This window comes from Lonchura striata, chromosome 4, assembly GCF_050655825.1.
Source record: "Lonchura striata isolate lonStrDom1 chromosome 4, ASM5065582v1, whole genome shotgun sequence".
In the NCBI taxonomy this organism is placed as follows: Eukaryota; Metazoa; Chordata; class Aves; order Passeriformes; family Estrildidae; genus Lonchura; species Lonchura striata.
Window position 1 is genome coordinate 8101876 of NC_140706.1, and position 25158 is coordinate 8127033.

Here is a 25158-nt window from a genome sequence, read left to right on the forward strand (position 1 = left end):
GCATGTGGGAAAATGTATGTTTTCACTGTTTCAGAGGTTGGTTTGAAAAAAGGGAAAACCTACCTTGTTTGATACCTAGCAGAAAATCTTTTAATTTAAAGAGCTGTTGAGAAAGATTGCAACAAAGACTCTCCCAGCTGACCCAGTCTAGAAGGGAGGACAATCCAAGACACTCTTTCCCCCTCTTCCTTTTTCATGAGAGACTCTTCTCAGGCAGCAGGATATCAGATATCCTACATGGCAGACAAAGAATTCTGTTTCACCTCTAAGTTTTTTACCCAGTTGTTTTCAATGGGGGAGTCTGTTTTTCCTGTATGATTGGAATAATTACCCTGATGAGGCAAAAGACTGGGGCAGATGTTCTCCCTAACTAATAATAAAAAGTGTCCTTCAGCTTTTTCTTGTGAAATCCACTACTGTCCCATGATATCTCACAATGGGATGCAGGTAGGGAATATTTTAGGAAGTGGAGCATTGCTGCTGATATTCCTTCTTATTTCAAGAGAGGAAAGGACAAAGAGTGCAATGTTAAGTTAAATTAAATTGTATGCTCACTCTCTCCAAGGAGGAGAACAACTTTTTAAAAAGCTTCTAATTGTTTCAGGCTACCTACCCTTTACAAGAGAGAATTATTATAGTATTGATATTTCACCATTAAATGGTGCTGCCAGCTATCAACAGCTCAGGGAACAGTTAATTATAATTTTGTACAGCTGTTCATAAAACCATAAAAATCTGCTGTCACTCTCCTAAAAAGAAGAAAATTAAATTCTTGGCATCAGTCTTTTGGGGAGAATAGTTAACAAGTGTCCAAAATACTCACAACTGGAAAGCAAATTCCTTATCTTCCTTTTGTGAAGTAAAAATGCATTTCCTCTGGTGTATGCAGCTGTATAAGAAACTCCCTGGTTGAAATAAACCTGGAGTGAATTAGAAAATATCCTTGTGTTGAAGTATTCACAAGCTTCAAAACAAGAAGGGTCTAGCCACGCTGCTGTTCTCTGTGAACCCATCAGCGTCCATCATCCTCTTCCTTAACTGGGCAGCCGGTGCTGTGGTCCACCCACCTGGCAGGTGCTCAGAACACCTGGGGCTGTCAGCTGGAAACAGCACTGAAATGGATGTGGCAGGATCCACACCTTGTAGGCTTCCCTAGAAACAGGACTTCACCTGCCCTGGGCTCCAGGGCAGTGCTGGTGCTAAATGAACATGGAGAGGTTTTCCAGTAGCCTGAGGCTCCTGCAAGATCTCCTAGAACAAAGCCCTTGCTGATGTTGGTTAAGCAGTTGGTGACAGCACACGGCTGCAAGGGAGGATGGCAAGAGCACAGGAAAATGCAGCCTAGAGACAGGAATAAGTGCTTGGCAAGATGCAGCATGCTGCTCTGTACCTCAAGAGAGGAGTCAGACACTTCTGCTAGACACTCCTCAAGCATCCCCCTGCCCAAGACCTTTGCATGTGATAAGATGCACAAACACACTGGCTAAAATCTGCTCCCTTGATAGATTGATTGAAAAGCTTACCAGTAATAAAAATTAAAATAAACTAATAATAATAAAGACTTAAATCCTGAACATCTCTTTTGCAGATAACTCTATACTAGAAGTGAGTTACCCAAGTAATGAGCCATACCCTGCTCTCCACTGTACTTCAACATTTTCAGAATATAAAGCAGCAGGGATGGTGAGAAATGAAGCAAGCAATATAAAAACAGAAAACAAGGCAGAAAATTGCAATTTATCTTTGTCGGCGCAATTGTATGGAATTGAAAAGAAATTTCAGCATCCCCAAAACACATTAACAGTCTTAGAGAGTCCAGACATAAAAGGAAGATATTTTCCAAACTTCAAATGGATCCAAAGTTTCCTAGAAGGAGGGAATTGTTTTAGCATGTAGCTTTATAATTAGATATTGGAAAAACTTAGTGGTGGAGTAGATCCCACCCTAACTTACACTGAAGCAACTTCACTTTAAAGTACAAAATAACTCTGGGTGGAGATGGCTTTACCAAAGGACAAAATTCAGCCTAGCATCTTTGAAGGTCATGCATCTACGTGATCAGAGACTCTTTTGCCCTGAATGGGAAACGGTGGATAAAATTCCTCACAACTGGAGTCAATTAAGGTTAATTTAGTTCAGTCTTTCTTGCAATAAATGGATGTAAATGAGGCATCCCCAGTGGAGACAGATTTACAGCAGGCAAAACAGCTATAAAATTAAAAACAACAGGAAAACTAAGCTGGTCTCTGATAAGAAGGTGTGAGCTAATTATGAACTTCCAGCTAGCACATGAAAGTAACACATTTAACCCCAACAGATAGCAAATGTCTCATCTGGAAATTTATGGTAATTGACAGGTGAGACTTGCTGTGGGAAGAAAAGAGAGGTGGTGTTGGGGTTCTTTGCATTAATCTGTGTGTTACACAGGACAGGATGTAATTTAATCCTGTTTCTCATCAAATTTTCCCTAGTGGCTCCTTCTATTCCCATCACAAGGTTTCTCTTCCTCTTATGAGCCAGTTGCCTAATCCACTTAATCTCCCTCATTTTCCAAGTTTGGGTTTTGCTGAGCCTCCTTAGGCTTGCTGAGGAGGCACAATTCAGATAGGATGGAAGAGGGGAAATTTAAAAAGAAATCACATAGCTACAGAAAATCCCATGGCCTGGGGTGCTCTCTCCTCCACTTCTCTGAAATCCTTGGTTGTGTAGCTTTCATTGGCTTTCAATAGGAAGATTAATGTCATTGGGGGCATTTAGTCCATTGGGGGCAGAGACCAGGTTTTGGTCTCTGTTTAGGATGGCATGACATTTTCTTACTTCTTACAAACCCATAGGTGTCACTCACTCAGACTTGGGCACACTGGTTGTTTCCCCAAACCACAATCCTTTTTGTCCATAACATTTAGATTACAAAGGAATAGCCTCTGAGCCCGTCTGCTCTTACCGAATAATCAGTGATGGGAATTTATTCATTGCATAGGGAGAATAGAGTAAACCTGCCAGGCTTTGACCCTCTGCAAACACTTAAATTTTATTCTGGTAAAGCCTGAATCAAATGAGACAGGTCCATTATTAGTTTAATAGTAAGAGTTCCAAAGGCAGGGAGGTTGACTTTTTGCAAAGGAGGATACCAACATTTCAACAGCCACTGAGGAGATGTGTTTCCTGCAGAGGTTTCAGATCTCCTAGAAACTGGATGAACATACACTGCATTGTCTGGGCTCATCTCTGGTCTTGCCTCAAGCTCCAAGCATGGTGGGAACAGATTTTGTGAGCTTTGAATCAGCCAGCAAGCAGGATCAAAGCTGGGGGAGGTTGCAAGGAGCGGTGAGTAAGGATGGTGCTCAGAGCCAGCACGACACTGGGTGAGACACAGAAGGGTCTGTAGACAATCCCCTGAACCATCTGGCATTGCCTTCTCCTCCAGATGGCTGTACCCACAGTACAGCCAGCTGGTTTCCCAGCTACTCTGGGAGATGAGGAAGGAAAGAGCCCTCCCAGAGGGAAACAGGACAGTGGATGAAGGAGAGGGACCAGGTACACTGGAGACTGGAGCAGCAGATGCTGAGCCTTCAAGTCAACGTGGGCTTGACAATTTCCCTGCAAAGAGCTTGAGGTCCTCCAAGCAAGGAATTGGCTCAGGTTGGAGCACATGGTGACCACAAGCAAAGTAAATGAGCACATTTGTGTTGACTGGGATATGAACCAGTATGAGCAGGAACTCAGCACACAGTACCTGTGTGTGTGTACCAAAGGCTGTAGATGGCACCCAGAGATGTGGAGACGTGCAAGCAAGACATCATCATTTCTCCATGGTGAAGTTTTGTTATTCTGGATTTTACTCTTTTTTGGTGCCTGGTGTTGCAATAGGAAGCCAAAAAAATATCTCTGAGCCAAGAGTCTCTTTGGACAGGCGAGCACTTCTGAGGGAGTTTGCATTGTCTTCATTGGCAGCTGACAAACTGAGGCCACTAAGATTCCAAAGAACTTCCCAAAATTTTTCACAGCTCCACCTGACCACAGGCACAGAATTGCAGACCAGTGCCATACAATCTGGGAAGCCACAGAGCAGTGTTTGAAGCTGCATCCTACCACCACTTGTCACCTCTCAGCCCCGTGTGGGACAGAACTAATATTGTAAACAGCAGGGGTGGATGGTGACAGCCTGTGGGACTGGCTTGAGCCCAGCAGAATGTGCAAATACATGTTTGGCTCCACAGCTCCACTACACACCCGTGAAGGATCCTTCTGAGACTGTAAAAGCAGCCACCGTTCCTGGTGTTCGTTGATGCAGGTCCCTCTTGTGCTGCCACTGGAAGTCTCAGCAGAGACCAGGGAGTTCATTAAAAAAGGTGAGTAATTATGCAGAGCAGTTCTCATATCCACCACACTGCGTGTGTACAGACTGTGACCTTTCTGGAAGTTTCTGCAGCACACCCTTCAGCAGCCTATTATATAACAGGTACCCAGAGACCTGCACCAGGGAGCACTTGCTGATTGCACTGAGAGCTGCTAAACAGCTCTCTGACAATGAGCATTTAAGCAGCAGTTTCCTTTCCATCCTTCTCTTTCCTTGCCTAATTTATTAGTGTGAGGTCATTTTGATTATTAACCTGAGCCCTTTTTTTTCTATGGGCAAGTGCTTCCACCCTCATGCTGCACATTTGCACGCCGCCTCTCTGAACACTTTATTACTTGATTTTCCTGTTTGATTTCCCAGGATACTTCAGTTCCTGTTCTGAGAGTTGGTTAAAGACTCGCAGATCTCCAAATCTTCGGGGATAGATTCTTTTCCTCCTTCTCAGTAGCTGACAGATGGTTATTCTTCAACAAATAAAATCTAAATTGTCTGAGTCTGCTCAGCTGCAGAAGTAAGTTCTTAATAAGCTCCTTGCTGTGATGAAAGGAAATAGAGGAAAAAGCAACATCTCTAAAGTGGAGGTATTTAGAATTAAAAATAGACGCCATGTGTCCATTTGACAGAATTGCATAGCAAAATTTCACATCCCAAGGGGACTTAAATGGCACAAGGGCCTGGTTTTGGCTCTCTCCAAAGGGATCAGTCACATCCATAGCAAAATTTCATAAGTGGCAGCTGTTTTCTAAACCAGTGCTGTTTGATGTGTCAAATCCTCCTCATGCAGGATCCCATGTGTGAATGTACATATGTACATCAAGGGAAAAATGAATCTTCACCCAACTTGGATGACACAGCCACAGTTTGACCTGCCAGGGCTGTAGAAATGGGTGCCCAAGAGATCTGACAGAAGTATCTAGGCTGAGCTGAGTTTATGAGGCAGAAGCTGACAGAGCAAGCATTAAAGATTTCACATCTGCCTGACCTGTGAGCTAATGCCATTCTCTGGTCCCTCTTTTCTTAACATACTCTTCACTCTGAAGTGGTTTTATAAAGCTTAAAAAACTCACTATGATCTTCGTCTTAATAATCCCATCCTGGAAACCTCTTGGTTCCCTCTGCACGTTCAGTGGCTGCTCTGGCTCTGCTTAGTCTCAATTATGATCAGGTTAGCATTGGTGTGGGCCAATTCCTACACCACGGTCTGGACTGAATTCTCTGGCATCATCAGGGTTAACGTGGTTGTGCACAGACATCTCAACCCAGCCCTTTCCATCATAAAACTAGGGGGTTTAGCAAATATGGTGAGAGCTGGCCGTTGATTAGCATTGCTGCAGCACCATGGACTGGACTGGCCCAATATCTAATTGTGCTCCTCACCAGACAGCTCCTACCTGTTCCTGAAATGCTGACCCAACCAAGGTTTCCAGTCATCAGGTTTGTCTCCTTCTCAGCCCTAAGGTAAAGAAACATGGTTGAGGGAAATACAAACACTCATCTTGCTGTAAAGCATCACTACTCAGGTTGTCACTGTTAGCAAGATAATCCCATGGGAGAGACCCTTGTTGCTCTGTCATTTGAGAGCTGCTAAAAATTGTCCTCGTTGATGTTCATTACCTGTAGACCATGACTGGACTGACATCAGAGAGCTATCATCTGGCAACCCATGAGATTTTAATTACCATATCAACTGATTAAGAAAATAACTGCCTAAAACCAGCCTGATATTAATCTTTGATTGTATCTTAATTATTCAAAACCAATAATTCAGATCACTTAGAAAAAAACAATTGCACCTTGAATACAGAGAATAGAAGTGGGGAAAAAATTCCACTATCCTCTGCTGCCATTCTGCCCAATTTCCTGCAGTTCAGGGCATCTCCCAGAAGGCTCTCCAGCCTCTGCAAACCCAAACAATTAGCATAATATCAGTACCAGGAGGAACAAAGGGGTCAAAAGCTGCTCCCATTGGACAGACCTGAAGGAGAAGTTTGTACAAGCTGTTGTCCTGCTCTGAAAGTTAAAAAATACAGCAAGAAAATCCCAGTCTTTGAGGAAATTACATTGCTCATTTACCCACCAGTCTCTGAGCACCTTTTAAATCACCTTTAATATGATCTATCTTCACAACTACCCTGCAAGATAAGGGTGATACCATCATCCCTGTTTTACAGATGGAAAGCCAGGACACAGACAGAACACTGTTGCCTAACCACTTTTCTTTTATGAGTGAGTTTGCCTCTGCCAATGCCTGGTTATGTCTTACTCAGCATTCAGCCCTTTGAACAGCTGCTCTTGAAGGCTCACAAGGGCTGCTGAGCTGACACAGAACAAGCAGACCAGGAGGTTTGGCTGGTTGCATCACTGCAGTCTTCAGTGCACTAAAATAGGTGCAACTAAAGACCCTGGGCATGCAGGAAGTGTACATTCATTTAAAACTAGAACATTCAAAACCAGACATTAGTTCACTTTATTCTTCAGCAGTCATAATTCATGTTGGAAGAACAGGTTGTACACCTCAGAGAGGTAATTTTATTTCAGACTAAAGCTTCTCCAATTAGTAGTAAAAAGCATTCTTTTGGTTGTGCACCCTCTGTTCCTCAGACAGGGAACTTATTGCAGTTCCATACTTTCTGAAAATGTGTGTTTTCAGAACACATGAAAACCTGCTTGCCATGTTGTGGGACACAACTTTGACATCACTGAGAAAATAATCTCTTCTGTTTCCATTCCCATTAAATGGTTATGTACCCTTGTGAAGCCAGTGCTTTCTAGCCCATCTCTGCTGATCCTTTAGCTTATTTATTTCTTTGCAACTCATGTCAAACTTTGGTTCAAGCACTGTGCCAAACCTGTGTTCACATAATACATCCATCAAAAAAGGCCAGTTGGCTCCTGACATGCTCTATTCCAGCCATGTACACAACCCACTGGGTCACTCTTCTGACTGAGGAAGAGCCACCTAAAATCCAACTTTGATCAGAACAAAAGCAATATTTTTGTCCCTCCTGCACAGCCACAAGATGACTGCTGCTTTCCAGATGGAGATGCCTTCCTTTATGTGGATAGCAGTCCCTGCCTTGCAGAAGCAGCCTGCTCAAGGTGAAGGTCCGTGTTGCCTTTGCACCACGTCTGCTAAAATCCGAGGAGACACAGAACCATGTGGTAGATGGTCCGTGCCCATGTGACAGACCATCAAGTATTATCCTGTTGCTCATTTTTTCTTTCTTTTCTTTTCTTTCCTTTCTCCTCCTTCTTATCTGCTGGTACATGACACCTGCTAGGAAATGTTGGCCTGGAGCCAGCAGGAAGAGGGAGCAGCTGAAAGTTGCTTGGCTGACTTTCTCTTTGGAGAGCTCTCGGCAAGTTTTGCACAGACAATGAACAAAGTGCTGTTTCTTGCTTTCAAAAAGCAAAGAAGAGTGGGTGGGATGGTAGGGCTCTGCAGTACAGATTTCCCCACAATCCCAACGTTATGGAAGGGTAACAGATCAGTCTTGAGTTGTTTTAATATGAGGCAGAGAGCCAAAATTCAGTCATCCAACAGCACGGCAGGTGCTAATAGCCACCCAGACCACCAGTGTCTCCTGTACTACAAACAAGTAAAATCTTTGATTTCAAGCTCTGGCTATTTTGCTCAGATACCCCTTGTTTACCAAGTGCTGAATGGCACTCAGCATTTACAGATGTAAAGCCCCTAACTGGGAAGGTCATTAAAATTGGCGGGAAGATTGGGTAAAATCTGAGAAAATCCACAGGGGAGCCCAGCTAATTAATTATGGTTTTGTAATGCACCTAAAAGAACAATGTGCAGGGTTCTGAGCTGTTTGAAGAGGCTGTTTAAAAGCAAATTAAATCAGAATATCTACTGTAAATGTACAATTGAGCTGCATGCTAAACACCAAGGCAAACTTGTTTACCCTGCTCCTGAGCCCTCTTGAGCAGGGTAGATTTGAACATTTGAACACAAATGTCACTGGGCTAGGAGAGGCTGTGAGAGACAAGGCAGGCAAGGAAGGAGCAAAATCATCCAGTGGGGGAAAAAAAAGTAGTGAAATACTGCAGCAAAGAATGAAAAACAAATAGAGGCAAAAAAAGGGAAAAACAAAATAGTTGAGATAGAACTGAGTCCACCCATGACCCTATACAAAATTTGTACCTCTGTCTCTGGAAAATTATTTATGAGGTGAGATTGTTATGTTTTTGAAGAGAGGTTGCTGGAACCTGCTGCTGGGCAGGGTGGAGTTCCCATTCAGAGGTGGATTGGTGGAACCAGAGCAGGTGTCTGGTCTGTGAGCAGGGTCTGCCATGACAGATGTGCATCTGCCACCTGGGGACCATCTGCCTGGAGCCCAGCAAGGGCTTAGCAATGACCCACCTAAGACTTGGGGGGAATGGCTAGCCTGGTGTGAGCAACAAACCATCAGAGGGCTTCAAGCCACCACTACAGCCAGACCTTTTTCTGGCTGAACCATCCCAATGGAGGAAGCATCTGCCTCCCATCTGCTCCCTCCTGCCTGCAAGACATTTATTTTCCATAAAATTTTGAGTCAAAAAGCTGTATTTTGGAGTGGACCACAACCCCTACCCCTGGGCTTCCTATGACTGAAAGATTGATCCCTGCAGTGGATGTGGCTTTTTCTTCTGAAAGAACAATCAGTTATGTTTGGCAACTCCAGTTCTTTCAGGAGGGAGAAAAATATAGCTCTGTCTGCTGGTAATCTCATGGTAATTTGGCACAACCTGCTCAAAACTCTCCAATGGGTTGTGGCAAGTGGTGCAAGACAGGTGTAGCTGGCTCTTGGAAAGCACGTGTGTGTAAGAAGGTGTAGCACCTGCTCTTTCTAAACTGCTCAGTGGACAGGCAGCAGTGGCTCAGAGGCTGTATGTGCATTCCTGTGCATGGCTCAGATGACACCAAGTGAAGAGAGAAACCATTATGTAACTCAGAAGATTGTATTAAACAATAGCTTAAGCACATGAAAAACAAATTAAAAAAAAAATAACCCAGTCAACTGCTTCAGCATGAAAGATGAGATTTGTAAGATTAGTGAGATCTCCTATCTGCCAGATCTTGCTGAGCATTACACCATGCAATGGAGTTGGGTTAACCCTGTGTGTTATTATGACTCAGCTTAGGGGAGAGGTAGGGCAGGGCAAGGCAAACTTTACTATCAGCATCTCTTGGAAATTGAGCTATATTTACAACACCAGGCCTGATAAAAGCTTGTTGTCTTTGACTAACACCAAACATTGCAATACACAGCTCACCAGAAAGCGACTGGTCTGGCAGCTAGATTGTTTAATTAAGATCAAATTACCAGAGGGCTAGATCTGATTCTCAAGATGTAACACAGAGATTATTAGCAAGAAATGAGTTTCAATATAAAAATAGCAGCTGCCACCAGGTACAACACATAGCAGCTGGCAGGAGAAGCATGGTGTTTGCAACGCTGAGCTTTGCCAGCTGCTGCCTGTCACCAGCCTGGCATGGCTCTGTGCTTGCCCAGGGGGCAAAAGAGCAGAGACCAGGAGTAGGTGTTGTTCCCAGCTCCCACGAGTGCAAGGTGGTTTTCCCCCATTCTCATTTTGAAGGGGCCATACCTGGGAATTGTTGGCCCTTGTGCCTCTGCCCTGAGAGGTCAGACCAGCCCTGTCTCCAGATGGGAATGGGCATGGTGAGAAGGAAAGCCTCTTCATCCCTCCCAGTAAAGGGACAATTGACTAAACTGATCCCATGCTGCACATCCCTTCTCAGGAGAGGGGATAGCAGAGCTAGGGTTTAGACAACCCTAGGAGTCCCTCCAGCTTGTCGTTAATAGCTTTTATACATCAACAGCAGCAGATATCTGTTAAAGCACAGGAATAAGGAAACTCCAGTGCCTTGGAGCTTTGCATCATTTTTATTTTTTCTTTTCTGAAGGTGTGAGTCCACATTGCCAAAATCCCATCCCCTTTTGGACACACTGAAAGGTTAAGTGGCATTCCTCTCAGACAGCAGGACTTCTGGCATGCCTCTCTCACTTGGCAGCCCATATCCTTCAGTTTTATTTACTTTTGCAATGTGTTTCTTTCTGTCCAATGTGAATAAATTTGACCAGTGGATAAAGGTGCTATGAGGGAGGGTCAGACAGAGACGGAGACATGTTTGTGTGGCTTGTTTGAGCTTCATTTTCACAAGGAACCAGACTAAGATCCACCCACTAATGAAATATGCCCTGCTCCTGCTTATCTGGTGACACACCAGAGTGTCTCTCAGCTTCCTGGTGCATTAAACTTTATTTAATACAAAACCTGCCTAACACCTGGTGTCACCTCTGCACTTCCTTCTCTGAAATCGTTGCACACAAAGCATTTCAAAAGTGGAATTTAAACTTAGGGTCCCTGACTTAAGGACCCAAGCTTCACCTAGTTGTACCCGCAAGTAAGCATCCCTGCAGCTCCAGCCAAAGCCAACAGGAGCTGCAGTATTTTAGGCATGTTGGGTTATGGCAGCATTTTTTAATGAACTGTTGGTTCTTTTGAGACTTGAGTTTCTTCATCACAGCTCAGTGCTCAGGAGAGATGGAAGAAAGAGAAGTGCATTGGTCTAAGGCTGAAACAACTAATTTATGTACTTACACTGTGACTTAAGAAAGTTCTGCTCTAAGTGAGTTTATTAAGTGGAGTCAGGATGTCTGACAGCTAGCAGAGCCTCTGCAAATAAGACAAGGCTGTTGGTAGTAAAAAGTAGGAATCCAGTTAAAAAATAGCTCCTCTGGTTGCAAGATTACTTGAAATATTGTACTCTGGAAATGTTTGTGTTTTAAGCTGTTTTAGTGTACTGTATAAGTCATTGACTTGTTGGGGTTTTTTCTTGGTTTTGTTGTTAAACTTAGGAGGGGCAATGTTTTCCTCCACTCACTGGACAGCAGCCACGAATTCGTAATGACCGACAATGTTTCAAAAGTATGTGTGTATTTAATCTGCATTGAAAGCCATGTTTATATTCTTTCTGGAGGTTAAGGAAGTTTTAACATTGGTGCTGTTAGTGAAGTGCAAACTACTGTGGCAGGGAGGTGAGGATCTGCCACGTGTGGATGCTTTGCATCCCCACACAGGGTACCAGCTCAGCCCACACATCTGACAGGCAGTTGTGCTCTGCATCAGCTTTTGAGACCTTGGCTCATCACCCAAATTAACCTCATCTTGGCTAGCTAGATTCCCCATCTCAGTCCAATCCAGTTGTACCACTTGTTTCTTTCTGGTTTGAAGATGGAAATGCAGGATCTCCATGCCAGCGAAGGACCTCCACCAAGCTCTCGTGCAGGCAGTGAGGGGATCTCAGCTGCTGGAGGAAATCACTAACCCTTTGTACAGTGCTTCCTGAGCAGCATCCTAGACCAATGCGTTATCTGAGAATAAAGGTGCTTATTTCATTGGTTGCTTTATGAATTTATTGTAGCTAAGTCTGCAGCAATTATGTTGGATCACCTATGGAGGCAATTTCCTCTGTACAGGGAAAACTGAAATAGAGAATGAGGATCATACAGAGATTAAAGTGCTAAAGTGACATTTGGGAGACCTTAGCTAAATTTCTTCCACAGACTTCCTTAGACAAACCACAAAATCTCCCACCTCTACTGTTTCCAAAATGAATGTGGAGATTTCATTGCATTTGCCTTTTGGGGCAGCAAGCAAAACATGAAAGAAGCTAAGGTGGTGGAGCTACATAAGTACCTCTCAGAGACGTCCAAGTTAATGTTCTTGGAGAGCTTAAGTTCATGATCTTTATCTGCTTTTTGGGAATGTAGATTGGGAGGAGCTGTGCTGATGCAGAAGGAGAGTGAGAGAGCTCCAGTAACTCACAATGATAAGGCTCTACAAGGAGGTCTCCTGATTCTTGAAGCCTACTTGAAGCAGCAGATTATTTTCCCTGACTCCCCTCTGTTCAATTACTCCAGCCACTCTTCCTGATGACCAGGCAAGTAGAAATACTCAACTCAGCCTATCCACTGTTATTTTTTCTGCTCTAACTCTGCCATCACTACCTTTGGAGTCTCTAGGGAGGGCAGCAATAGCAGTGGCATCTTCACAACTGCTCTACAAGTTTCGTCTGTACAAAATGTACCATTCATAATGAATCACTTCAATGAAAAAATGGAAAAAAAAATAGTAAAAACTTTCAAAAATCTTTTGGGCTTTAAAAGTTTAAGGAAATAATCACTTTTTTTGGCTACATAAACTTCACAGTACTTCTCTATTTGGGTGGAACAGGATAATCCCCAAAAGCCACACCCAAGTAATTCCAGTATTTCTGCTAATGTGTGTACACTTCACTTCTGTAACCTGAACTAGCATGTTCCCAGCTAGCTCAGGTGTTTCTGCATGGCACTTCATGGAATAAACACATCCCAGTTGCCCCTAGGCCAATGTCCTGTCTTATGACTGTCATTTATGCCAACTGAAAGCATTTCCTTTTCCTTCCACCTCAGTTTTGCTCTGGTCCTGCTGGAGTTGGTATACTGGGTGGTGGAGGGATAGAGCAAAGGATAAAGGGACTGTGTAAGAAGAGAGGTTTAAAAGAAGCTTCCAAAATCCCATGGAAATATATGAAAGCAAGACAGAGGAGCATATATATGGATTGAAGAGGGATTAGGATGCTTGAGGGAATCCTTGAATTTGATTAGTCATGAAAGTGATCTAGAGAAATATTGAATGGAACAATGAGGAAATTGAAAACAAATTGAAATGTCCAAAGAGTGAGTCTCTGGTCACATTATCAATAGAAGCATTTAAAGGGAAAACAAAGTGAGTTTCACAGCAGATTACATTTTCTGACTCATATAATAGATTTGAATTGATTTCTTCAACAGGAAGTGCAGTATTGAGGAAACAATGCTCTTGTCTTATTTTTTATGAAAAATAAGAATCATCAGAGATGTGGGCAGGAATATGTTACATCACACAGCTCAATCATATTTAAGAAAATCCTGGACATGTTAAGATATTAAGCCATATGTCTCCTTTTTCCCTAAAGTGGCTCAACTGACTTCACCTGCCATCTCTTGGAGGAATATTTCTGGTCTCTCTCTGGGACCAGAAGAGGAAAAGTGTGTTCAGTCATTTCTTAGGATGAAGACAGCTACTTCATGCATATGTCAGTGACAGGTAAGACTGAACTAGGGAGATCCTCCTGGTAACAGCAGAGGGTTTTAAGATTCTTGTGACCTTCAGCAGCTCTGCTGCCAGAGCAAATCCCTGTCCTCCCTGAGAATGACATCAATTGAAACTCCCCAGTACTGCCCAGTGGACATACTGATTCAGGCTGACTCCTCAGGGTTAGTGGATTTTTTCTGGAGGTTTGTTGTTTCACAGATGTGAGCACACAGACTCTGGCTCAGTGGAACCAGGTATGACACAGCCACCCTGGCAGCAGAATTTCTCCTTTCATGATGTTGGGGCTCCAAAGTGCTCCCTTGGTCTGGGTGAGCAGGGCAATGTGTAAGGTGGTTTCCAGCCCATGCCATGCCTTCAGGCCATTCAGAGCAAACAAACATGGTCTCTGGGGGTCTTTGCAGACAGCAAAAGACTGCAGACCAGTCTTGAGCTCTGGAAGCTTAGTGTGGAGATGCACTTGGTCTGTCCTAGGAGAAATAACCTTCAGACAGTATTAAGCAAATGGTGGCTTGCATGATAAAAACCACCATAAATATTTTATTACAGCCTGGTAAAAAGGACAAGTTTTTGCTTGTGCAGAAGATGGCATTTTACTGAGCTGAAAACTGAAATACACCTTGGATCAGGACAGTTCTTCACAGCTCCAAATTGTTGCACTGCACCCACCCCTATAAGCTGCATGATCTGGCTATTTTTTACGCGCTTCGTCTTTCTGTTTCTACGCTTTCTCTTTTGTGCTCTAATAGTGAGGCAAACATTTACAATGAACAACATGCTCTTCTCTTAAAAAGATTTTGGCTTCCTGGTTGGATTGATTAGCACATGGATGATTAACTAATGGATGTCGATGGGGCACCAAATGACAAAATAGAAGTGCTCGTCTGCACTGCCAAAAGGTCCAGTTCAAAAAACTGTGATGAAACCCAAGGGACAAATAACCCGAAACTACCAACAGTCCAACAATGGACTTGTAACACAGCTGGATTTGACTCAGACCTTCAGTGTTTAGTGTTAGTCTCTCAAAAAGCTAACATTGATTCAGAGTATCTATTGCAGAGCCAAAAGCTAAACCACATGGTGGGGAGGGCAAAGGGAGAGGTGGAGGCAATTTGCAAATGGAAGACTGTGTGCATTATTCAGGCTTTAAACATTGCTTGCATTCATGGAGCAATGCCCTTCAGTTTGGGAAAGCATCACAAGCACAGCTCCTGTTTGGCAGGATGAATGAAAGGCATCTTACAGAATCTGTATGTGAGACCATTAGCCTGACGTCCCAGGCGCTGCAAAAGCTCTACTGATAAACCACACCTCTTGAAGGAGACTGGTATCCTTACATCACTGACACAGGCAAAGCCCTCAGATTTGTGCCAATAGGACCTTGTCTACTGTCTGCTCTCCTTGCCAACATTTTCCACTGTTGCCACCCAGGGGACGCAAATACAGGAACATCCTGGGGAAAAAAAAAAAAAAAGAGAGAGAGAGAATAAAAAGAATGATTTTGTCTCATCATTTAAAAGGTAATTTCATAAATTTGGGTGTGGGTTCTGGAATTAGTGCACTGGCAGAAACAGAATCCCAGTCATTACATTGCAGCTCTCATCAGTAGCTCTTTGACTGTTTCAACAATGGAGGGCTGTACTGTGGACCCTCATTTTCTAGGAGGATTTGTTGTAAGGTCTGGAGGGGAAAGGCAACTCAAGGCTGTGGAGCAGTCTAAGGGGGAAGCCAAGATCAAAACCAGGACTCTAGATTCATAGCCTTGTCAGTGGACAGCAGGGCTTCACAAGGTTGTTTTACGCATCTGCAGATGGAACAGAATTAATCATCAGGGTGTTAAAGATTCCTCTGACCATCAGCTGAGCCACACTCCTGTGTTATTCTGAAGAAAAAACCTGGCAGGCCTTCAACATAATGAAACCCTGAACAGTCACAGGCAGTGAGCACCCAGTTAGTTGTCATCAAACTGACTGATGCTGGTTCACTAGTGGAGAAATAGCCATTTTCAGACAAAATGTTTTCAGCTACTAGGTTCAACTCTTGTAAACATTTAAATACAGAAACTGTTCACAATCTTTTATCTTATTGTCTTATTGCTTTGTGAAGTTACTTGTGTGTCTTGAAGTCTCTTCCTGAAGCATTTTGGATCAGTAACCCTTTGAAACACAAACTTGCCAAGTCCATCACTCTTAGAGCAGTTGTGTGGGTGTGTTTGGAAGCACTCCAAAGCAAATCCCAGATGAATTGCATAATTCTTGTGTAAAATAAAAATATATGGAGTAGGCAGAGTTTGTGGCATTAGAGTAAAAGAGAGGAGGGGGAAAAGTGCATTCACTCTTGAGAGAAAATGAGAAAGCATGTTAAATATAAATACGATGTGATCCTACATCAAGCAAGAGGCTAAACAAAATACTGTGCATGCAAAAAAGAAAACTGTTTCTTTAATAGCAAAATAGGTTTGAAAGATTGGGCTTCCTCATGTTGCGAGATAATTGTTGTAGGTTGGAAGGGATGTCAGGAGATCTTTAGTTCAACTTTTTGATAAAATCAGGGCCAGATATGAGGTTATTTGCATCTTTACAATTGATATCCTGAAATGACACTCCTTAGGGACTTCTCTTGTCCTTCTCAAAACCAAGATGAAGCAAAACAATAAAGTCTTCCTTTGGCTGATGCTGTTCAAAAAATCAGTTTCAGTCCTATCCAGCTGGGGTGTCATCAGTGTAATCCCAGTGAGGTGCTGCCATGTTGGACAATGCTGCTCTGCATGGTTTTCTAGGTCTTTTACATTTTTGGTGGCTTTGGCCTCAGAGGCTCCTCCTGGGGTTAGCCAGACAAGCTGAGAACAGGAGACCAAGTGATACTTGACACTTTTCTTCCTCACCTATCCTGATAAGAGAGATCACAGTTTGGAATCAAAATACCAGGGAAGTTCTTGTCTCTCCCCCTGCCTGATTGCCTCGAATGTTCCAGCAGCTTAAATACACATCAACACAATTTGAGAAATCCAAGATAAGGAGGAAAGCATGTAGGTTCCAGCTGGGCTAAGGGACATTAACAGATGTATGGTACAAATTATTTCTTAGCACTCTTGCTGTGATTGCTATTTCTGTCCAAGATTTCTAGGCTGGTATGAAGGGATAATTATTCACATGACCATGAGGATTCTGGGCTGAATACGCCAGGACTGTAGTGCCTCTGTGTCCCAAACACACGCCTGTTTGATGATCTAAGCAGAGGCTAGGTTAGTCAAATTGCAACTTTGAAAATATTCACACACATCCTCATGGTCCCAACATTTTTTTTTTTCAGAAGTGCTTGGATGGTATTTTTATGACCTTAAAAAGATGTGATATTCAGGAGCAATGTGGCTTTTTCTGAAAATTGGGCTAGTAGGGCAAAAAAAACCTGGGAATTATGCACCAGGCTATGTGAAACTCCTGATGCTAAAGGAAAGCTTCTAAGGTCCATGAAGTATTTGAGTGGTATTTGACCATAAACCTCAAACACAGAAGAGCAATATGTGAGGCATTAACACACTTTGGTAGAGGAGGTTTTCCAGCTAGGATGAGAGTACTAAGACTGTCACAAAAATGAACATTTGGGAAAAACTTACATTATAAAAATTACTGCTTCTGGAAAGCCTGCCTCACATGAGAAAAGGCCAGAATTTTAGAGTTATTTTGTAGCTTCTGGTGCAACTACAGTCCTATATGATTTTTGGTAAGTCCATGAAAGATGCCTAATTCCTATTAGTTTCAGTGTAAATTAGGTACCCAAGAATCACCCATTTTCACCTTTTATTTGTTTAAATACCTTTAACAGCCTAGAACTTCAAAGTTAGTCTGGAAAGACTGTGAACTAAGTTGTGGGTATCAAGCTGTTATTCTACTATGACACAAAAAACAGTCTGCATTCTGCAGAAGACAGAAGTCTGAAAACAACAACAACAACAATAATCAACAAAAATAACCTGAAAAATCATCCATAATACTGAAATATCATCAGCTCTTGGAAAAAATTGTATTTAAATTTGCAAAATTAGGTAGATATTAAAGAAAACTTCTTGGTGCAGTGTTCCTGCTAGGAAACAAATAGGGTTTTCCACCCTGGAAAATAAAAACTGTTCATCAGCATATTATCAAAAAGTCAACAGGAGATAATGATATTGATGCAATTACATGTCAGTCAATTAGTTATTGTTCCCACCCAAAACAAAATGATTATTTTCAGGTTATGCTTATTGTTAGATAATAACTGTGGTGACAGATGTATAGAAATAAGGCAGTGCTCAGGTTGTTTCCAGGCAGAGCAATTCTGAGCTATCAATAGAGCATTTCTCATGGAGATACTAAATTTAACAATTAATTAATTTTATTCTGTATGGTATTGTTCCAGTGGTTTGGGGGGTTTTCCATAGTGTTGATGCTGCAAGCAGTTAAGGTTTCTCTGATGCTGTTTGAGAACAATAACAGGAAGTTCATAGAAATTGCTCTTAATTACATATAATGTAGTATAATTCCTGTCCTGCTTTGATTAGAGTCTACAAGAGCCCCAAGCCATCCAGGTTGGTCACTTGAACAGAAGGACCCTTGAATTTGAGTCAAATCTCTAATGAAGATGAATTTGGAGGATTTACACACAGTCAAAGATGGTGGCAGTTTCACCACCCAAATTTTGGCACTTAACATCCAGCAGGGAGTGTCCTCAGTGCCACTGCTTTTATTGGATGGACCCAATGGAGTCCAAATCCACCACTGCTCGAGGACCTCACAGCATTTAACTTCTTTGTGCCCTACCTCCACAGTAAAATGGAACAATAGTAAAATGAAGATGCATGTTTAGTTGTTTGTTTGGGTTTTTTTATATATTGGACTCTTACTATTATGTGCAATATTACTTAACAGGGTAGGAGCCTTTTTCCCCCTCATAAAAACAGAAAGAACTCAATGCCACTCACCTTTCAGCAGGATACTTCTCTTCCTAACAAATGCTCATATTTACACATTTTCATGTAATTAGACTGGGAAATTAACATCCCATAGGTCAGAACTTCCAAACCATGGCACTCAAACTGCGACAGATCATTACTGCTTATTCCTCTTTATAATGATTCTCCAATTATCCAGGGGAGGATTACACTACCCTTTAATAAAAGCTGTGAAGTCATTCCCCCAAGTCTGACCACATTCTTTTTCTGCAAAAGGAAGTGGAAGAATCGTGAGAATTTGAATGTGAAAAGACCAACAGATTTGCATTTCTAGCCTTCTAGTTCAGGTTCCTCCTTTGATGTTGACTTCTCTTCTGAAAGCTGAAAGGACTGGTTTGTCTTTAGTCTGTGGTACAGTTTTCTTAAATTAGAGATTATTTATTTGGGGGATTTTGATGTGGCTTGTTTCCTATGACCAACACTGAGTCCTCCAAATTCATCTTCTTTAGATATTTGACTCAAATTCAAAGGTCTTTCTGTTTAAAAGGGACAAATTAAAAAGATGGAAAAACAGTAAAGTTTTATATAGTGGTCCTGACATCATTATCTTCCTTCTCTGCTCTCCATCCCTTTACAAAATGGTGCTTGCTTCTCATTCTCCTGCCAAGACTGTTCCTCATTCCTGTCACCTTCCTTAATTTCATGTAAATACCAGGAAAAATGCTGTACACCTCAGCTAGGCAAATCTCTCATTGAAACCAATGGAAATATTACCTGAGTAAGGTTGAGAGTAGTTGGTCCTTCACTCAAAGGAAAGGAAAAGAGTCACCAAGAAATCAAAATACCCTGTGTTCTGACTTATTAAAGAGGGGACAGGAGGTTCAGGAAGGTTTAGGTAGGGTTTGGGGGTATTATTTTTAGAAGAAAACCGTAAGTTTGGTGTTGCTGCCAGCATGAGCACATGAAGTTTCAATTTGTGGTTTCTCTTTATGCAGTACATTTTGAAATTGGAATTTAAAACAAAATATACATCTCCCTGTCTGACTGTGTATATAACAATTTGTCATTTCTTGGTGGGAATGTGAAACTATTTTTGGTTTTCCGAAATAATCTTCTGTCCCTTTCCTTCACCTCCCTCCCCTCATCCCACTAACAAATTACTCTTTAATCAACCTCTAAAGATTTTTAGAACTTTCCTTACTCTTAGAGTAAGGAAAATAGTGACAGGAAATTAATAATTATTGAGGAATGGGGCTATATTTTAATTTCCTGGCCCCTTTGGAGTTACACATTGAGTTGGAGCTATTTGTCAAAAAGTTGAACAGAGCAGTTACCTGCAGATTCATTTTAATGAACCCCATTCATGAACAATGCTCTGTGAAAATACATATATCATTATGAGAATAGCAAATCCTCCTAAAGCCAGAGCACTTGTGCTTTATACCAATGCATGGACAAGAATAAAATCCCTCCCAAGGGAGAAGTCTGGCAGCACAGTTGGTGTTGCCCTTCAAAGCCACAGGTTTTGTTAGCCAGGACATCAACGTGGAGCCCTTTGGCCATGCCATGTGCTGAGCCCCAGGCACGGGAGGGCCATCAAGTGTCTGGCCTGGCTTGCCCAATGATGGCACTGTGACCCCTCACAGTGGCACTGTGGCTCCTAACCAGAGTGCTTGACCCCTTCAAGCTCTTCAAGCTGACCATCATCATTTCCCAAACCAGCTTCTCACCTCAGCTCACAGCACCTGCTGTTTCTGAGCTCCAGCCAGGGTGGACACAACATACCAGGCATGTCCTCTCCACCCCCTCCTTGTTATTGTCACCAAAGGGACTGAACTAAATCATCTTTCTGCTCCACCTTTGGAGTTAGGGCTCTTCCCTGAGCCTGATCCTGATGCATTCTGCTGAGCCCAGGTGTCAGAACATTCAGAAGGCAGTGCTGGGTCAGGGCAATGATCTCCCTGACACACTGTGCTACTAATGGCTAAAAATGGATGCCTAGGGAAGCATACAAATACCAAATAAAAATATCATTGTGTGTCCCTGCAAATTCCTCGAGCTCTAGGGCTTAGTGGCTTATGGCTTTCCTAAGTCAGTGGCTGTTGCTCTTGCAGTTAATACTTGGTTGGTTTTCCCTCGATGATCTATTTGGTCTGGTCACTTTTTAATGCTTTGTAGACTTTTAGCCTCCCCAACATCCTGTGGTAAAGAGACCCACAGTTTAACTCAGTGCTGTATGAGGAAATGCCTCTTCCTCTGGGTTTCAAACCTGCCCCCTATTAGTTTCACAGTTGATTTCTATGAATCTTGTATTAGAAAATGATCAACCTTTCATTTTCTAATTGCTCTCTCTACATTTCTCTCAATTTCATATAATCAGAGGTGATTATTCTACCTTTGTATGAGTGCCATGCCATATCCTGAAAGCTTCTTTATACCTTTTCTACATCTGTATTAGACTATACAAGTTTTTAGATAGTTGTAATTAATATTTTTATTAGACTTAGATCTATAGCTAGAATGACTAAGCTAGATTTTTTGAATAAGACCATTTCTTTGCTGCTTTTTTTATTTTAGATCTAGAGAGGGTTGTACCCAATCTTACGTTGATTTTATTTTTTTTATTCTACTGACTGTTCTAATAAGACATGTCCATTAACAGGTCTTGTTTGTCTACATCCACTTGCAACTACAGTAGAAGTTTTATCACATAGGTTTTAAAGTGGAAAGTCTGGACTGGTGTACATTATTGCAGATGTGTTCATGCCATAGATTTACAAAGTGGCATAAGGACTTTTTCTTTTCTGGTTTCCCCTCCAAGCAGCTATTAAATTCAAACAGAGGAGATTTTTCTGACTGCTATAGAACATCAAGTTGCTTTTTATAGACCTGTCTGTCATCCTTCCAAGGTCTCTTTCCTAAAAGGTAATGGCTAAGAACATATCTGAAGAGCATGCACATTAATTGAGGGGGCTTTTCCTTAGGTGCCTTACCCTGATTTATCAGTGCTGAATTCCATCTGGCATTTTTTCATATCAGTATTGTGAAGCTGATTTATTGCCTCTGCATATCTTCATAGTGAACTTTCATTTTTACCCTGAGGCAGTCCTGTCTGGGCTGGTGAGGAAGGTCTGTGCTTTCACCAGACATGGAGGTCATTTATGGATATAAACACGTGTGTGTTGCACAGCTCCAGCACAAGCAGACATTACTTGGAAAGCCTCTGGCAAACATCGGGAACTGAACATTATTTCCTGTTTATTGTACATGAAGGTCTTACCTATCTCACAGTGGGTTTTCTAACAGGCTTTCTGAGGGGCTTTGTTGATTGTGTTTAAGAAATCCAGTTAGACTTTGTCAACCAATTCTCCTTTGTCTATGTGCTCACTGAATCCCTCAAAGAACACAGTGGATTTCTCTTCCTGTCACAGAAGCTGTTTGAATTATTCCCACATAAATTAGTAAAGGTTATTTTCTCACCTATCACAATCTTTTTCTTTACTATAAGCTCTACCACTTGCTTGGTACCCAAACTTGTATGTTTCCACTTAAAGAATTTTATTAAAAGGTAGGTTTAAATGAGAGCTCACACTCCACAGCCAGAAGATCCATTATTTCCAACTTGCCTTTCTTTAGAACTCATTTAATGAACTATATGTGATGCTGACAATTTGTTTCTCCTAATATTTCCTCTTTGTCCTTGGAGTTGAGGCAGACAAAATATGCATTAAGGCTTCATGGTGAATAAATATGGAAAATAAAAACTCTTTCCTCTTTTATGCTGTTGCTTTTTCTCATTGATACTTTCTCAACTTCACTGTCTAGTGGTCTGCAAAATCTCTGCCAGACATTCATAATATAGCTAGGTAATTTATTATTGTTCAATCTTTATGCCTTTTTCAAAGGTGATTCCAAAGTAATTTTTGGATTTCTCTTTTTGAATCTACCTATTTCATTGAATCATGGAATCACAGAATAATTTGGTTTGGAAGGGGCCTTAAAGGTCACCTAGTTCCACCCTCCTGCCTTGGGCAGGGACATTTTCCAGTACAGCAGGTTGCCTAAAGCCCCATCCAATCTGACCTGGAACATTTCCTGGAATGAGGCATCCACAGCACCTCTGGGCAACTTCTTCTGGTGTCTCACCACCCGTTATAGTCAATCTACAGAAAATAGTTCTCTTCTTTTTTCCTCAGTTGAACACAGCTTCGCCTTTTTCAGGAATATGCTTCCTTTTTTTTAACAGCCTCTCTTATTCCATTGCTTAGCCCTCCCATAGTTCGTTTCTTTGGTCTATATATGCAGTATTTTGATGGATGGTATGCATTTGATCAGAGCTGTCAGTAAGGAAGAATCCTCACAATTCTTTTATCTTCAAATAGTCTTTTTTGCTGGCTGGTGCTTCAAACCTCAAAGAAACTGGAACAAGCATGTCCCTCACCAGTTGTCTCCCATGCAATGCAGCTTTTCTAATTATTTTCTTAACTTGTCAGTCTATCTTTACATTTTTGTTGCTTTTACTTGAGTTCCTTCAGTTACTCATCTGCCTGCAAGGACTTGCACTGCTTATGAATCTTATGTTGATGTTTAGCTCTGCTTCTGACAAGTCCTCTAAAATCCAGGTAAGGTCTCAGCAGGTTTGAATAGAAATCTATGCAGAAATGTCAATCAACAGGATTGCTCAGGCCCACACACTGCTCTTTGTGCCTCCAGAGAGTACCACAAGGCAACATCACCATATAAATAAATAAACAGAGCATCTGATCCATTCTTTTTTCAATGCCATGTAAAGAGATGTGCAGACAAATGCAATATGGCCCAAGGCTGGCACTGGGACAAGAGTCAGCAATATCTGGGGCTGAAAACAATAATTTCAATTTCTTTCTGGTTTTTGTTTGTTGTTTTTTTTTCCTGACTCCATCACCTGTATGTCTCCACTCAAGGAATGTTCAGCAGTATCTTCAACAGGAAGGATTGACACCTTGATGGTCACTTGATACACAGATTTTCTAGGTTTCACAACTTGATCTGAATTAGGTGTATTGAGGGGCTGCTTCTCTGTCATAATAAGTGTGGTCTTTTCTTTTGTGTCATTGGAAGTGCTGCAATTTGATTCGGAGGCAGGGACTGCTCTTGCCATTTATTCAGAAAGTTTATCCCCAACACAGAGAAAAGAGTACCTGGACCTTAAATTGAAAATTTCAAATATGGCAAACCAGCATTTTCACATCAAGGGGGAAGAAAGAAAAGTGTCTATCAAAAGCACCTTGGCCAGAAATCTGGATAGCAAGTGACTTGGGAAGGGACACATTTCTCAGGAGCTGTGAAGACATGACATCAGCATTTTCATCCCAATTTATTCTCAGTGCCAATCAGCCTTGTAGCTTTAAAATAGGACAACTCAAAGTCTACTACTGGCATCTCAGGGGATGGTAAATCCCAGCCATGTGATGAAATTCACCCTGCAATGTTCACAAACATAGGTCAGCAGGAGCCTAAATGGATTCATAGGGTGTGGCAAGTGAGATGGAAACTGAAGATTACTGATGGGCTAACATCATAATACCAAGAAATTACTCTTTTGAGTATCCATGGAAAGTATACAGCAAACTCCTGGAAAACAAATTTTAATGTGAAGCAGCCATCTGTCCAAAATCTGGATTTATATTGCAGCTGAGCTTTATTAATTATTTATTATTTATTTAGGAGCATGAGTTCTGATGTGAAAATTTAGGTTCTTCAACAAGGTGTTGGATCTGTTGAGTGAAGATATTCAGATCTATTGGGTTGGGCAAGGCAATAGGAGCCACGAGATGTAAAACAATGGCCTCTAGGAGATAATAAGTTTCAGAAAGGATTGGAAATACATATGTGAACACTTGCTTTTCACATTCTTGGCTAAAATTCTGTATTTACTTCACATTAGCACAGATGTTAGTCAACCTACACATTTCTAAAACAATTTTTGTTTCTCACAACTGGTAGACATGGACTGTATGTTTTATTATTTGATAAAACCTTTCTAAAGCAATCATTTGTACCAGAAGCAGAGCTTTATTTGTATTCAGAAACACAAGATGCATCCAGGAGTCCTTTCTCAAAAAATGGGGATGATGGAAGCTAATTACAGCTCTCCAATTTTCAATACTAGTTCTAAGATTTTAGAAAAACTTACAGAGAATTTAGAAGTGTCAATAATTAATTCATAATTTTAAAATATTTTGTGAAAGCTGTTACCTTACAATTTGAATCATGGGATATATATGGATCACTGCTGTGATAAGAAAATAGAATTCCATGTCTGTTCATTAATTAAAACATTTCTCCTCCATTATACTTCTTCGGCATCAGAGCTGATTTTGAAAACCTTTACTTTATAACCATCTTCTTTGCAGAAAGAGTAGTGTAACCTGACATTTCTACCAAAAAAGGGTCCAATTAGCAGTGGTTTACAGGAAATAAAATTGAAAAACAGCATTGATCATGCACCAGAAATGTGTACACATATTTGCAAACATCACTGGGAGCAAAGTCAGCACCCTTGAGTGTTAAGGACCAGACTGGAGGTAGAAGGGGTCTCCTTCACAAAGGAGATCTGATGGCATGGCACCTGCCCCTCACACTGCCAGACATTTCATTCCATTTCTAATTGTTTTCTGTTTTGTGCAACTTAGATTAGTTCTTAAACCCGTGGCTCTTAATAACAATTCTTCCA

At 41.7% G+C, this 25158-nt stretch overlaps 1 long non-coding RNA gene across 1 annotated transcript in view; it reads right to left on the reverse strand.

The window, feature by feature from the left end:
- The window catches only part of LOC146767517 (uncharacterized), a 36882-nt gene that overhangs the window by 5596 nt on the left and 6128 nt on the right, over nt 1–25158 (reverse strand). The window contains exons 2-3 of the long non-coding RNA XR_014954658.1: nt 824–14966; nt 64–233 (exon numbers count right to left, since the gene is read on the reverse strand). This is a non-coding gene — a long non-coding RNA (uncharacterized LOC146767517). The remainder of the gene's footprint in view (nt 1–63; nt 234–823; nt 14967–25158) is intronic.